The 12,175-nt window shown below is 44.3% G+C and overlaps 1 pseudogene; it reads right to left on the bottom strand.

Moving 5' to 3' along the window:
* Positions 1-8,102: 8,102 nt before the first annotated feature.
* On the bottom strand, positions 8,103-9,587 carry LOC123142743 (putative wall-associated receptor kinase-like 16; annotated as a pseudogene).
* Between the last annotated feature and the right edge of the window lie 2,588 nt (positions 9,588-12,175).

Genomic DNA, 12,175 nt, shown 5'->3' with positions numbered 1-12,175 from the left:
CGTTGACTTTTCCCCGTCCCCCTTTTTTCCAAGTCATTGATTTCTTACAGCATATGCCTATGTTCATCGTTGCACAACTCCTTGCATATAGCTCCGATTCGCGCGTGTAATATGTTAAATTGTTCGCCTCGTGATGCTCTTCATTTTGTTCAATTGCACCATGTTTATTAGAGGTCATCTTGATGCCCAAATCTCTGTTGCAAGAGGGCTAGTTGCTGTTATCTTCTGGTTCTTGGCAGAACTTGGAGATTTGTCATTTTTGTATCATTAAATCTGTGCATCTTATGGGCATGAGTTCTACATGTGTTTTGTTGTATGCCATGCCATCTTTCCAAGGGTGTATGCCATATATTTTTGTGATCTCTGTGGTTACTAGCACAAGCATGCAAAGTAGGCTCCGTAATGTTTCTGATTTCAGAGACGGTGAATTCTCTAAGTCTTTGTCTGCTGTTATTTGTTTGCCATGTAAACTTGATGCTATAGAGAGATCCATGCATATTTTGAAGATGTTCAGTAAGGATGTTTTGTAGCTATTATTGTAATTGATCCGTTCCTGCCCTTTTTTTGCAATTATGGAGTACCATAGCATGACTCAATCTTGCTCTACTTTTGCTATAAAATATTTCTGGCAGATTCCTAATAAGATATTCATTTTTGCCAAGCTTATTGTAGTTGATCCATACATGCTAGGCTTTTGTTCTTGCCATGGATAGCTTTATAAACATGCCATCTTGCTGTAGGTATGCTTGTTTTGTCATGCATTGCTCTGTAGTGAGTGCATCAAGCTCACAAAGAGGCCTTCATATTATTATTTCTGCCATGCTCTGTTTTCTGCTAAGTCTGGAACCTGATAACGAAAACTTGCTATGTTTACATGCTTGCCATCATACCTTCTGGTCCTTTTTGGCTTATGGTAAGTAAGGGACTTTTGTCATATGCATTTAGTAGAACACTGCCATGTCTTGTTTTGCTATGTTAAGTTCCTGCAGCATGTTGATTTCGTGCTTTGAACATTGCTACCTGATGCTGTTTTCTGCCATGTCCAGTTTTTCACCAAGTCTGTGAACCTGTTATCTTTTGCACTTTTGCCATGCTTGTTTGAGCTTGATATGTTGTGAACTAGCCGTAGCTTAGTGTTCATCTTTTGTCAAGCATCTCCTGTAGATTACTGTCATATGCTTTGTTGCTATGTTGGAGTGCTGTAGCATTGTTACTTGTTGCATTTTAAGTGTTATCATGCTGTTAATCACAGATTCGTGTCATTCTTGTTTTGCTTGCCATTTGCAAACCGTGCATCCGTTTCCGGTGATCTTTATATCGATTTCGACCGAAATCATCTCATCTTTCCAGTGGCATGCTTGGTTTGCCAAGTTACTGCCTTGTTCATCATTTTCCTTCCGGAGCACGCATATGCATCGCATATCATATCTCGCATATCATACATGTTTTGCATCATGTTGCTTGTGCATTTCTCGTGATTGATTGTGGTTCCGTTGATTCTGTTCTTGTCTTGGGTAGAGCCGGGAGACGAGTTCGTGAACGAGGAACCTGTTGAGTACGCTTACGAGGATCAAGCTTTCGACAACTCTGAGAACCTTGCAGGCAAGATGACCACCCCTCGAAATCACTTCTATCTTTGCTTTGCTAGTTGTTCGCTCTATTGCCATGCTGCGCTACCTATCACTTGCTATATCATGTCTCCCATTTTGCCATGTCAGCCCCTAACCATCCTTTCCTAGCAAATCGTTGTTTGGCTAAGTTACCGCTTTTGCTCAGCCCTTCTTATAGCGTTGCTAGTTGCAGGTGAAGTTGAAGTTTGTTCCATGTCGGAACATGGATATGTTGGGATATCACAATATCTCTTATTTAATTAATGCATCTATATATATTTGGTAAAGGGTGGAAGGCTCGGCCTTATGCCTGGTGTTTTGTTCCACTCTTGCCGCCCTAGTTTCTGATATACCGGGATTATGTTCCTTGAGTTTGCGTTCCTTACGCGGTCGGGTGATTTATGGGACCCCCTTGACAGTTCGCCTTGAATAAAACTCCTCCAGCAAGGCCCAACCTTGGTTTTACCATTTGCCACCTAAGCCTTTTTCCCCCAGGTTTTCTAGAGCCCGAGGGTCATCTTTATTTTAAACCCCCGGGCCGGTGTTCCTCCGAGTGCTGGTCCAAACTAGAGCCCTTTGCAGCGCCACCTTGGGGAAACTCGAGGATTGGTTTTAGTTGTACGGACTGCTCATCCGGTGTGCCCTGAGAACGAGATATGTGCAGCTCCTATCGGGATTTGTCGGCACATTCGGGCGGCTTTGCTGGTCTTGTTTTACCATTGTCGAAATGTCTTATAAACCGGGATTCCGAGACTGATCGGGTCTTTCCGGGAGAAGGTTTATCCTTCTTGACCGTGAGAGCTTATGATGGGCTAAGTTGGGACACCCCTGCAGGGTATGATCTTTTGAAAGCCGTGCCCGCGGTTATGAGGCAGATGGGAATTTGTTAATGTCCGGTTGTAGAGAACTTGTCACTTGACCCAATTAAAATACATCAACTGAGTGTGTAGCCATGATGGTCTCTTCTCGGCAGAGTCCGGGAAGTGGACACGGTCTGAGTTATGTTTGACGTAAGTAGGAGTTCAGAATCACTTCTTGGTCATTGCTAGATGACGACCGTTCCGTTGCTTCTCTTCTCGCTCTCTCTTGCGTTTGTTAGCCACCAAATATGCTTATTGCCGCTGCAGCTCCACCTCATTACCCCTTCCTTTCCTATAAGCTTAAATAGTTTTGATCTCGCGGGTGTGAGATTGCTGAGTCCCCGTGACTCACAGATTCTACCAAAACAGTTGCAGGTGCCGACGATGCCAGTGCAGATGATGGGGTCGATCTCAAGTGGGAGTTCGACGAGGAACGTGGTCGTTACTATGTGTCTTTTCCTGATGATCAGTAGTGGAGCCCAGTTGGGACGATCGGGGATCTAGCATTTGGGGTTGTCTTATTTTCATCTGGATTTTGACCGTAGTCGGTCTATATGTTTGTATTTTTGATGATGTATGAATTATATTCATGTATTGTGTGAAGTGGCGATTGTAAGCCAACTCTTTATCCCATTCTTGTTCATTACATGGGATTGTGTGAAGATGACCCTTCTTGCGACAAAACCACTATGCGGTTATGCCTCTAAGTCGTGCCTCGACACGTGGGAGATATAGCCGCATCGTGGGCGTTACAGTTATCCTTTGCTTGTATGTTGATGACATACTAATTTTCGGAACAAATCTGAATGTTATTAAGGAGGTCAAGAATTTCCTATCTCGCTGTTTTGAGATGAAGGATTTAGGAGTGGCTGATGTCATTCTGAACATCAAGTTGTTGAGAGACGATGATGGTGGGATTACATTGCTTCAATCACACTATGTGGAAAAGATCTTGAGTCGCTTTGGCTATAGTGACTGCAAGCCCTCTCCAACACCTTATGATGCAAGTGTGTTACTTCGAAAGAATCGAAGAATTGCTAGAGATCAATTGAAATATTCCCAGATTATTGGCTCGCTTATGTACTTAGCCAGTGCTACAAGACCTGACATCTCTTTTGCTGTTAGCAAACTGAGTCGGTTTGTCTCAAAACCAGGAGATGTGCATTGGAAAGCTCTAGAGAGAGTTTTGCGTTATTTGAAAGGCACTGCAAATTATGGAATTCACTACACCCGGCACCCAAAGGTGCTTGAAGGGTATAGTGACTCAAACTGGATCTCAGATGCTGTTGAGATAAAGGCCACGAGCGGATATGTATTCACTCATGGAGGTGGCGCTGTTTCTTGGAAGTCTTGCAAGCAGACCATCTTAACGAGGTCAACAATGGAAGTAGAACTCACAGCACTAGATACAGCTACGGTCGAAGCAGATTGGCTTCGTCGGCTCTTGAATGACTTGCCGGTTGTTCAAAAACCTGTACCGGGTATCCTTATGAACTGCGACAATCAAATTGTGATCACAAAAGTGAGAAGCTCAAAGGATAACATGAAGTAATCAAGACACGTTCAGAGAAGGTTAAAGTCTGACAGGAAAATGAAAAACTCTGGAGTTATTGCATTGGATTATATCCAAACTTCTAAAAATCTGGCAGATCCTTTTACTAAGGGTCTATCACGTAATGTGATAGATAATGCATCGAGGGAGATGGGTATGAGACCCACAATATGAGTTGTTCACAGTGGTAACCTATTCTTTGTGATCGGAGATCCCGTGAATTAGATGTGGAAGACAAGCTGTTGGTCAACTGAGAGGAGAGTATCCTTCCTATTCACAATACCACTCCATGAAGATGCAATACTCTCCTAATCTGCATGGCAGGTTGATGTATATCTTAATGTGTTCTAAGTGGCTCATTTAAGCAGAGATGTTGTCCTGCAGAACATCTTTTGAAGAACACACCTATATGAGTCTGATTGTCAAACGCCGCAATCTATGAGAGTAGGGTTCTCTCTAATAAACTCATGAAAGGTCTCGGAGTATGACGCATAAGCTCCACCCGCGGGGAAGACCCACGGTAGCCACTTATCGGTCAAGGCTTTATGTGAAGCTAGATTCGCAGAAAACTTGCATAGTCCACTGTTCAAGTCGCTTACTAGTGTAGCATAGAGTTCTAGGTGGAAGTTCAACTTAACAGTCTCCACTGCAGTACCGGTATATAAAACAGTGTTTTGGAACCAAAGGCAAATTTTGTGTGCCTCTGGGATCTGGTGGGGGATTGCTGGAATTTTGTCTATTTTGGGCCTAGCCCAATAGCAGTTTCAGAAATCCCTAATAAATCCTAGAGGCCCACACAGCCCATTTGTGCAAGGCAAGAGGTGGAACTAAAGTTTAGTCCCACATTGCTAGTTTAGAGGGAGTTGGACCTCTTTATAAGGGAGGTTCTTTCCCCACTTGTATGAGCATGAGAACAAGAGGGACATCCATGCGCGCTCCTCCTTCGCCGCCCGCCTCGCCACGCCACGCCACGCCTCGTCACGACGCGACGCGGGAATGAGCCGAGCCGATGTCTAAATTTTTGCCACGCACTATGGGTATACGAAAGGTCACACGGAAGCTGAAAAGATTTTTGCGAAAGTGAAGTTCGAATGCGAACGGTGCAGCCCTTCGGCTGCTGGCTGTTCGCTTCATCTCCGTCTCTTCGTTTCGCCTCCCGTCGCTGCCCTCTCGCCTCCTTCTCTTGCGCCTATAAAAGGGAGGTCGCTCCTCCCAGAGAGACGCACCAGAACTCATTCTTCCTCTCGCCATCGGTTCCTGAACACTGCGCTGCTGCTACGATCTTCCTCATCCCGGCTTGCGGCGTGCACCGCAGGTCGGGATAGTAGGCCTCCGAAACCGCACCTCTTTGAGTCTTGTACGGGAGAAGGGTGATAAGGTTTTTGGGGAGCGCTCTGCGCGACTACTGACTTCTTCGTCACGGACGCCCCGGACTCCGACGACTACTTCCCCGACGTCGACAACCTCCTCGACGACATGGCTACCGAGGACACCGACCCCAAGTCCAGTGCTATTGTTGCAGCTGCTGTCCCGTACGTGTTCTTGTTTTTACTGTTAGAGGTTCTGCCACAGTTCCTTGTTCTAGTCCTTTCCCTAGACATGATAGGTTCTACTTCATATTTGCTACTTGGTCTACTGTCTACTCTAGAGATGTTCGGTTCTAGTTTATATTTGCAGATGTTATCTACCTTCTCTTTGTCAGATCGCATGACTTGCTTTATCTCTGCTACTTTAGTCATGCTTTATCTAGTATTTTCGTTAATAAAATCATATGGTAAATTGCTCATATTTCCAACACAAATATCTGTTTCAGGCGCCGGATGAAGGGAATTTTACCCTTCACAAAACCCGACCAGATGATATCTCACAAGTCACGACAGAAGAGAACGATATCCTCACAACACGTTTCTATGAAGAGGAGGTGAAAGCAGTGGTGTTCCAAATGGAACATAACAAAGATCCAGGCCCTCGTGGCTTCCCCGTTGAATTCTATCAGAATTTCTAGGATGTCATCAAGACTGACCTTTTGGGGTTGTTCAATTGTCTTCATGCCTGCCATCTTGACCTATCCAGGCTCAAATTTGGTTAGATCGTTTTGTTGCCAAAAATTAAGGAAGCTGAGTGGATCCAACAATATAGACCCATATGTCTCCTTAATGTCAGATTTAACATTTTCACTAAAGTGTCTACTAATAGGCTCAACACCACGGCTGACCATGTCGTCCGGCCATTTTATACAACTTTCATTCAAGAAAGAAATATACTCGATGACGTAGTAATCCGACATGAGGCCGTTCACGAGATGCGTGCAAAAAACATGAGTGAAGTATTTTCTTAAGATTGACTTTGAAAAGACCTATGACAAGGTCGAATGGTCGTTCCTTCAACAGGTTGTTAGAATGAAAGGATTCTTCGATAATTGTGCCAATGGATCCAAAGTTTTGTTACTAAAGGTAGTGTGGCTGTAAAAGTCAATGATGATGTTGACCATTTCTTTCAAATATAAAAGGATTACATCAGGGTGGCCCCATGTCTACAATGTTAATTAACATTGTTGCTGACATGTTGTCTATTCTGATTGACCGCGCCGAGTAGGATGGACAGATTGTAGGAGTAGTGCCACACCTTCTGGATGGTGGCCTCTCTATTTTGCCATATGTCGATGGTACGATTCTTTTCATGGAACATTACCCAGGCAACGCTCAAAACTTGAAACTCTTGCTTTCAGTATTTGAGCAAATGTCGGGCCTCAAAATTAACTTCCATACAAGTGAATTATTCTAATTTTGACAAGCCTGCAAGGCAGCGGCTGAGTACGCTGACTTGTTTGGCCATGCACAAGGCCATTTCCTGATTAAATACTTGAAACTTCGGTTCATTATAGGCGTCTCACTAGCATGGAGTGGAAACATGTAGACGAGTGCTTAGAAAAATGGTTGAGCAGTCAGAAAGACAAGTTGCTCTCTGTTGGAGGTCGACTGGTCTTGATCAATTTTTTCCTCAGAAATATGATTCTTTATATGTTTTTTTCCAACTCCCAAAAGAGGTCTTACAAAGACTGGATTATTTCAGATCCAGATTCTTTTTGGCAAGGAGACAATGAAAAGAAAAGTATAGATTAGCCAAATGGAGTGTGTTTTATAGGCCGAAAGACCAAGGTGGCTTTGGCATTCATGATCTGCAGGTCAAGAATCATGCCTTGCTTAGTAAATGGGTATTCAGGCTATTTACCGAGGATGGAGTATGGTAAAAACTACTATGTAATAAGTATCTAGGCTAAAAAGTGGTATCTCAGGCATAACGAAAACCAAGTGACTTGCACTTTTTGGCTTAACTAATGGTGGCAAAGAAACATATTTTCCGCTTTGAATCATTCGCGATAAAAAATGAGTCGGGGATTTATTTTTAGGAGGAAAAGTGGCTAGGAAATGCCAGCCTTTGAGAACAATATGCAACTTTGGACGTATTTTTGTCCACAATAAGAATGATATTGTTACGCAGGTGCTCAGTTCATCCACGCCAGATATTTCTTTCAGGCAGGATTTGATTGTATCCTATCTTATGCCATGGAAAAAATCTTCTGTCCCATTATGGCAGCCCAGAACTCTGTTAGAGTGCCACTCTAGTCCATATTGGCGGTTATTATGGCGACCGAGTCAATACGATAGCTCTGCTAGAGATGCTCTTACCTCTAAACTACTCACTCCGTTCCATATTACTCGTCGCTGATTTAGTACAACTTTGTACTAAATCAGCGAAAAGTAATATGGAACGGAGGGAGTAGTTGACTGCGTGGTGTTTGGTTCAGTTCCAAAAGCGAAGACCGCCTCTTGTACAAGCATCTGTGGTCGTACCGCTCCTCGTACCGGCTGGTGGCGATGCCCTTCAGGACAGAGAAGACGGCATGCGGTACGACCGAAGATGGTCATACTGAAGCATGCGTATTAAGATGCTATCCTTGGCTCCATAAGTGTCTGAACTCAGTTTGGCGTGGGGTCGCGTCCATGTAAGTTGTAACTGTTATGTTGTGACTGCTTGTTTCATACCTTTAGCATTTTTGTTGTTGTAGGCTTTATTAATTTAAAGTCCCTCCTTCATTCCAAAATAACAAACTATAAGTCTTTGCAAAAAAATATATAAGCCAAAAGTATACGTAATACTGTCTTCAAGATCATGCATGTCGTGCGATCTAAACTTGCAATACACATCACAATGTTGCTCCGTGCCAAGCAAACTTTTCCCCTCCTCTGGGTCAACACCAGCCTGACCCAATGGGTGCCATTGGTACATTCTCAGAGCCTTCAACTTCTCTACAACTTCCTTCATCGACGTACGCTCCTCCCTGATCATACTCACACACTGCATCACGAGGTGCGTTACTTCTTCGAATGCCTCGAGGGCCATCTCCGTTCTCACCTGGTCATCAAGGAGCTCATCGTGTTGGCCGGTTTTCACGGCCGTCACGAATCAAGACACGGTACTCCAGTCCTCATCCGGTCCGTCAAAGCAGAGCACCTTCTTCCCTTTGAAGAGCTCGAGCACAACGACACCAAAGCTATACACGTCACCCTTATCCATCAGCTGGCATGTCATAAGGTACTCCGGGTCCAGGTACCCGCATGTGCCTTGCACCAATGATGCAATCTTAGCCTCATCACTTAGTGCTAGCTTGGATGCCCAAAGTCAGAGACTATGGCGGTAAGGCTGTCGTCGAGCAGGAAGTTTTCCGTCTTGACATCGCCGTGGAGGATTGGGGGTGAGGCTGACGAGTGCATATAAGACAGTGCCTCGGCAGACTTTTCTGCTATCTTAAGGCGGGTGTCGAGGCCCTCGCCACCATGGATGTAGTGGTAGAGTGTGCCGTTGCAGACGTACTAGTAGACCAGAATGGGCCTCCACCTCAAGGCAGCAGCATTGCAGCTTAACGATGTTCCGGTGGTTGATCTGGGAGAGGATGGGCATCTCCCTCGCAAACTCCTTGGTCTCGGTCGCCTCCATCATCTTGGACTTCTTGATAGGCACTGTGGATTTTTCCTCCAGAACACCTCCATAGACAATGTCGTGGCCACCACGGCCAAGGATCTGATCGACGGATAAGTTGTTTGTCGCCTTCTTGAGCTCCTCTTTCGAGAATATCTTGAAACCGCCATCACCTCCCCCGGCAGCGCCACTGTAGGAATGCATCTGCTGCCGTAGGATGACGCCTCCATTGTGCTCGAAGAAACTCTGGTTTGCCTCGACGGGTGTTCTCTTTTGCAGCACATGAACACCAACAAGAACACCCCCATGCTGACTCCTAAACATGATATAGTGCATACTGCATCATTAGTTTAGATATCCAAGAAGAAGCATCATCCATAAAAAAAGAACTTTAGTTTGCAAAGCTAAGGTGAACTAGATAAGTGGAATATGTTGCATCCATCGATCGATGTCTTCAGTTTGCAAAGCTAAGGTGAACTTGTCTTTATGAAATTACCTGTAGCGACTTTCAGAGCTAAGGTGAACTTGTCCATTGGCCGACAGCCGGCCTTCCTGGTGGCATCTCCACTGGTCCTGACAGGGCATCGGCTTGTAAAGCTTCGCTGCATGTTTGTGCAGACTCCATGGCACGCGTCTTTTAGTTGGCACTCGTTGATGTCATTAGTTTATAATTTTAACATTTGATCATACACATCACATATCTACTAAAAGAACATGATAGGTTTGTACTTCATTATTAAACTATTAATTTTTTTGAGCTCCTTTACGGTAATTGGGGCGGTACTGGAAGTACTTTCGAGTACTTACCCCTCCGATTTTTATTAGCCGTCCGATCTGGTGGGGGATTAAGAATGAATTAACTTAATTAGTTTAATCAGAGAAGGGCATAATGGTCCACGGTAAAAAAAAATTCAACCGATCACGTCCACGACCAGAACCACGTATAGATCTAGTAGCTCGGTCAAGTCCTCCTTCTCGTCCTCTTCCTTCTGTCCGACGAGCCCGGCGAGAGGAACCAATTCACCGTCGTCGGCGTCGTTCTCGTCCTCTTCCTTCTGTCCGACGAGCCCGGCGAGAGGAACCAATTCACCGTCGTCGGCATCGTTCTCGTCCTCCTCCTGGTCCCCTTCACTATAAAAGACGTGGTCGGCAGCAGGAAGAAGAATAAGGCGTGACATCTGCGGCGGCAGTGTCGGCGGCGACGGCGGCAGCGGTATAGGAGAAAGGCCCCCCGCTGATCCCATCGCTTCCGGACTTGCATCTTAAGGTATGAATCGCCCGAATCTCAACTTACTTTGATTCGTAGCCTGCACTTCCTACTTAGATTTGTTTAGTCATCATCGATTTAGGTTTCCCTAGTGCATGCAATTCAATTTAGAATTTTTCATCATCCATGGTCACTTCACTAGTTTACGGGGGACCCAGTTTATGGACATTTATGATCTGCCATAACATGTACAAGGAGCAAAGTTTAAAATTCCATGCAAGATTTCGTACTGGGTTTTGCATGCATTTATGTCTGTCCTTTCAGATTTTTATTTGTCCGAATTGTGATGCAGGAAGACATGGCGGACGTAAGTCACGAGTCAATGATGGAGTACTATCATATTGCCAACAATATGTTTAGTAGTGAGGATGAAGGTTATACATTCTATAATAATATGGTCTTGAGAAAGGTTTTAGTGTCCGGAGAAGCTATGTCGAGTGGGATGGATCCAACTGCCATATAATTTTAAGGAAATTTGTGTGTAGTCGTGAAGGGGTTCGTGAAGAGAAGCACATGAAGAGGAAGATGGAAGATAGAAAGAGGAGGCCACGGAGTATAACTCGTGTAGGGTGTAAAGCTAAATTGGTGATTGCAAGACAGGAGGAAACAGGTCAGTGGTTTGTCAAGGATTTCATCGATGAACACAACCATCCTCTAGCCCCACGGGATCTGTCGTGTCTTTTGCGTTCACACAGAAGAATTAGCGATGAGCAGAAAGCGGACATTGCAGACATGGAAAAATCTGGGATCAGAAAACATCATATTATGGATATTATGTGCATGCAATACGGTGGATATGATGAGGTTGGATGCATTATGAGGGACATTTACAATGTCTGCCATGCTAACAAGCAGGAAACAATTTCTTCCGGGGATGCTCCAACGGTGATCAATCACATGGTGGCGAGGCAAGAGCAAGATTCAAATTTTTTCTTCAGGTACTTGGTTGATGAAGCTGGCCATCTGAAGGGACTGTTCTGGTGTGATAGTCAATCCCGACTTGACTACGGGGCTTTCGGAGACTTTATTGTTTTTGATAGCACATACAGAACCAATAAGTACAATCTGCCATTTGTGCCGTTTGTCGGGTTGAATCACCACGCAGCACCGTTATTTTTGTATGTGGTATCATTTCACATGAAACAAGCCAGGCATACGAGTGGATGTTACAGACCTTTTCTGATGCTATGGGACAGAAGCATCCTATATCTGTGATCACGGATGGGGACCTTGCAATGCAGAGAGCAATCAGGGTGGTGTGGCCTGACTCAAACCATAGGCTCTGTATATGGCACATTCAGTAGAACATTGTACGCCATCTGCATGATGATGCAGTAAAGGAGGAATTCCGATCTTTCATATATGATACATCTTCCATTGAAGAGCATGAGAGAAAATGGTTACACTTCTTATAACGGAATAAAGTAACAAGTGAGGACTCCTGGCTGCATCAGATGTATAAGATGAGAAAACTGTGGTGTGCTCCATATCTTGAGGGCCGTTGTTTTCTAGGATTGAGCAGCAATCAGCGGAGTGAGAGTTTAAACTGAAGGAAATATGCCCTAGAGGCAATAATAAAGTTATTATTTATTTCCTTATTTCATGATAAATGTTTATTATTCATGCTAGAATTGTATTAACCGGAAACATAATACTTGTGTGAATACATAGACAAACAGAGTGTCACTAGTATGCCTCTACTTGACTAGCTCATTGATCAAAGATGGTTATGTTTCCTAGCCATAGACATGAGTTGTCATTTGATTAATGGGATCACATTATTAGGAGAATGATGTGATTGACTTGACCCATTCCGTTAGCTTAGCACTTGATCGTTTAGTATGTTGCTATTGCTTTCTTCATGACTTATACATGTTCCTATGACTATGAGATTATGCAACTCCCG

This window comes from Triticum aestivum, chromosome 6D, assembly GCF_018294505.1.
Source record: "Triticum aestivum cultivar Chinese Spring chromosome 6D, IWGSC CS RefSeq v2.1, whole genome shotgun sequence".
In the NCBI taxonomy this organism is placed as follows: Eukaryota; Viridiplantae; Streptophyta; class Magnoliopsida; order Poales; family Poaceae; genus Triticum; species Triticum aestivum.
Note: the sequence above shows the minus strand (reverse complement) of the source record. Positions and strands in the feature narration are given on the sequence as shown.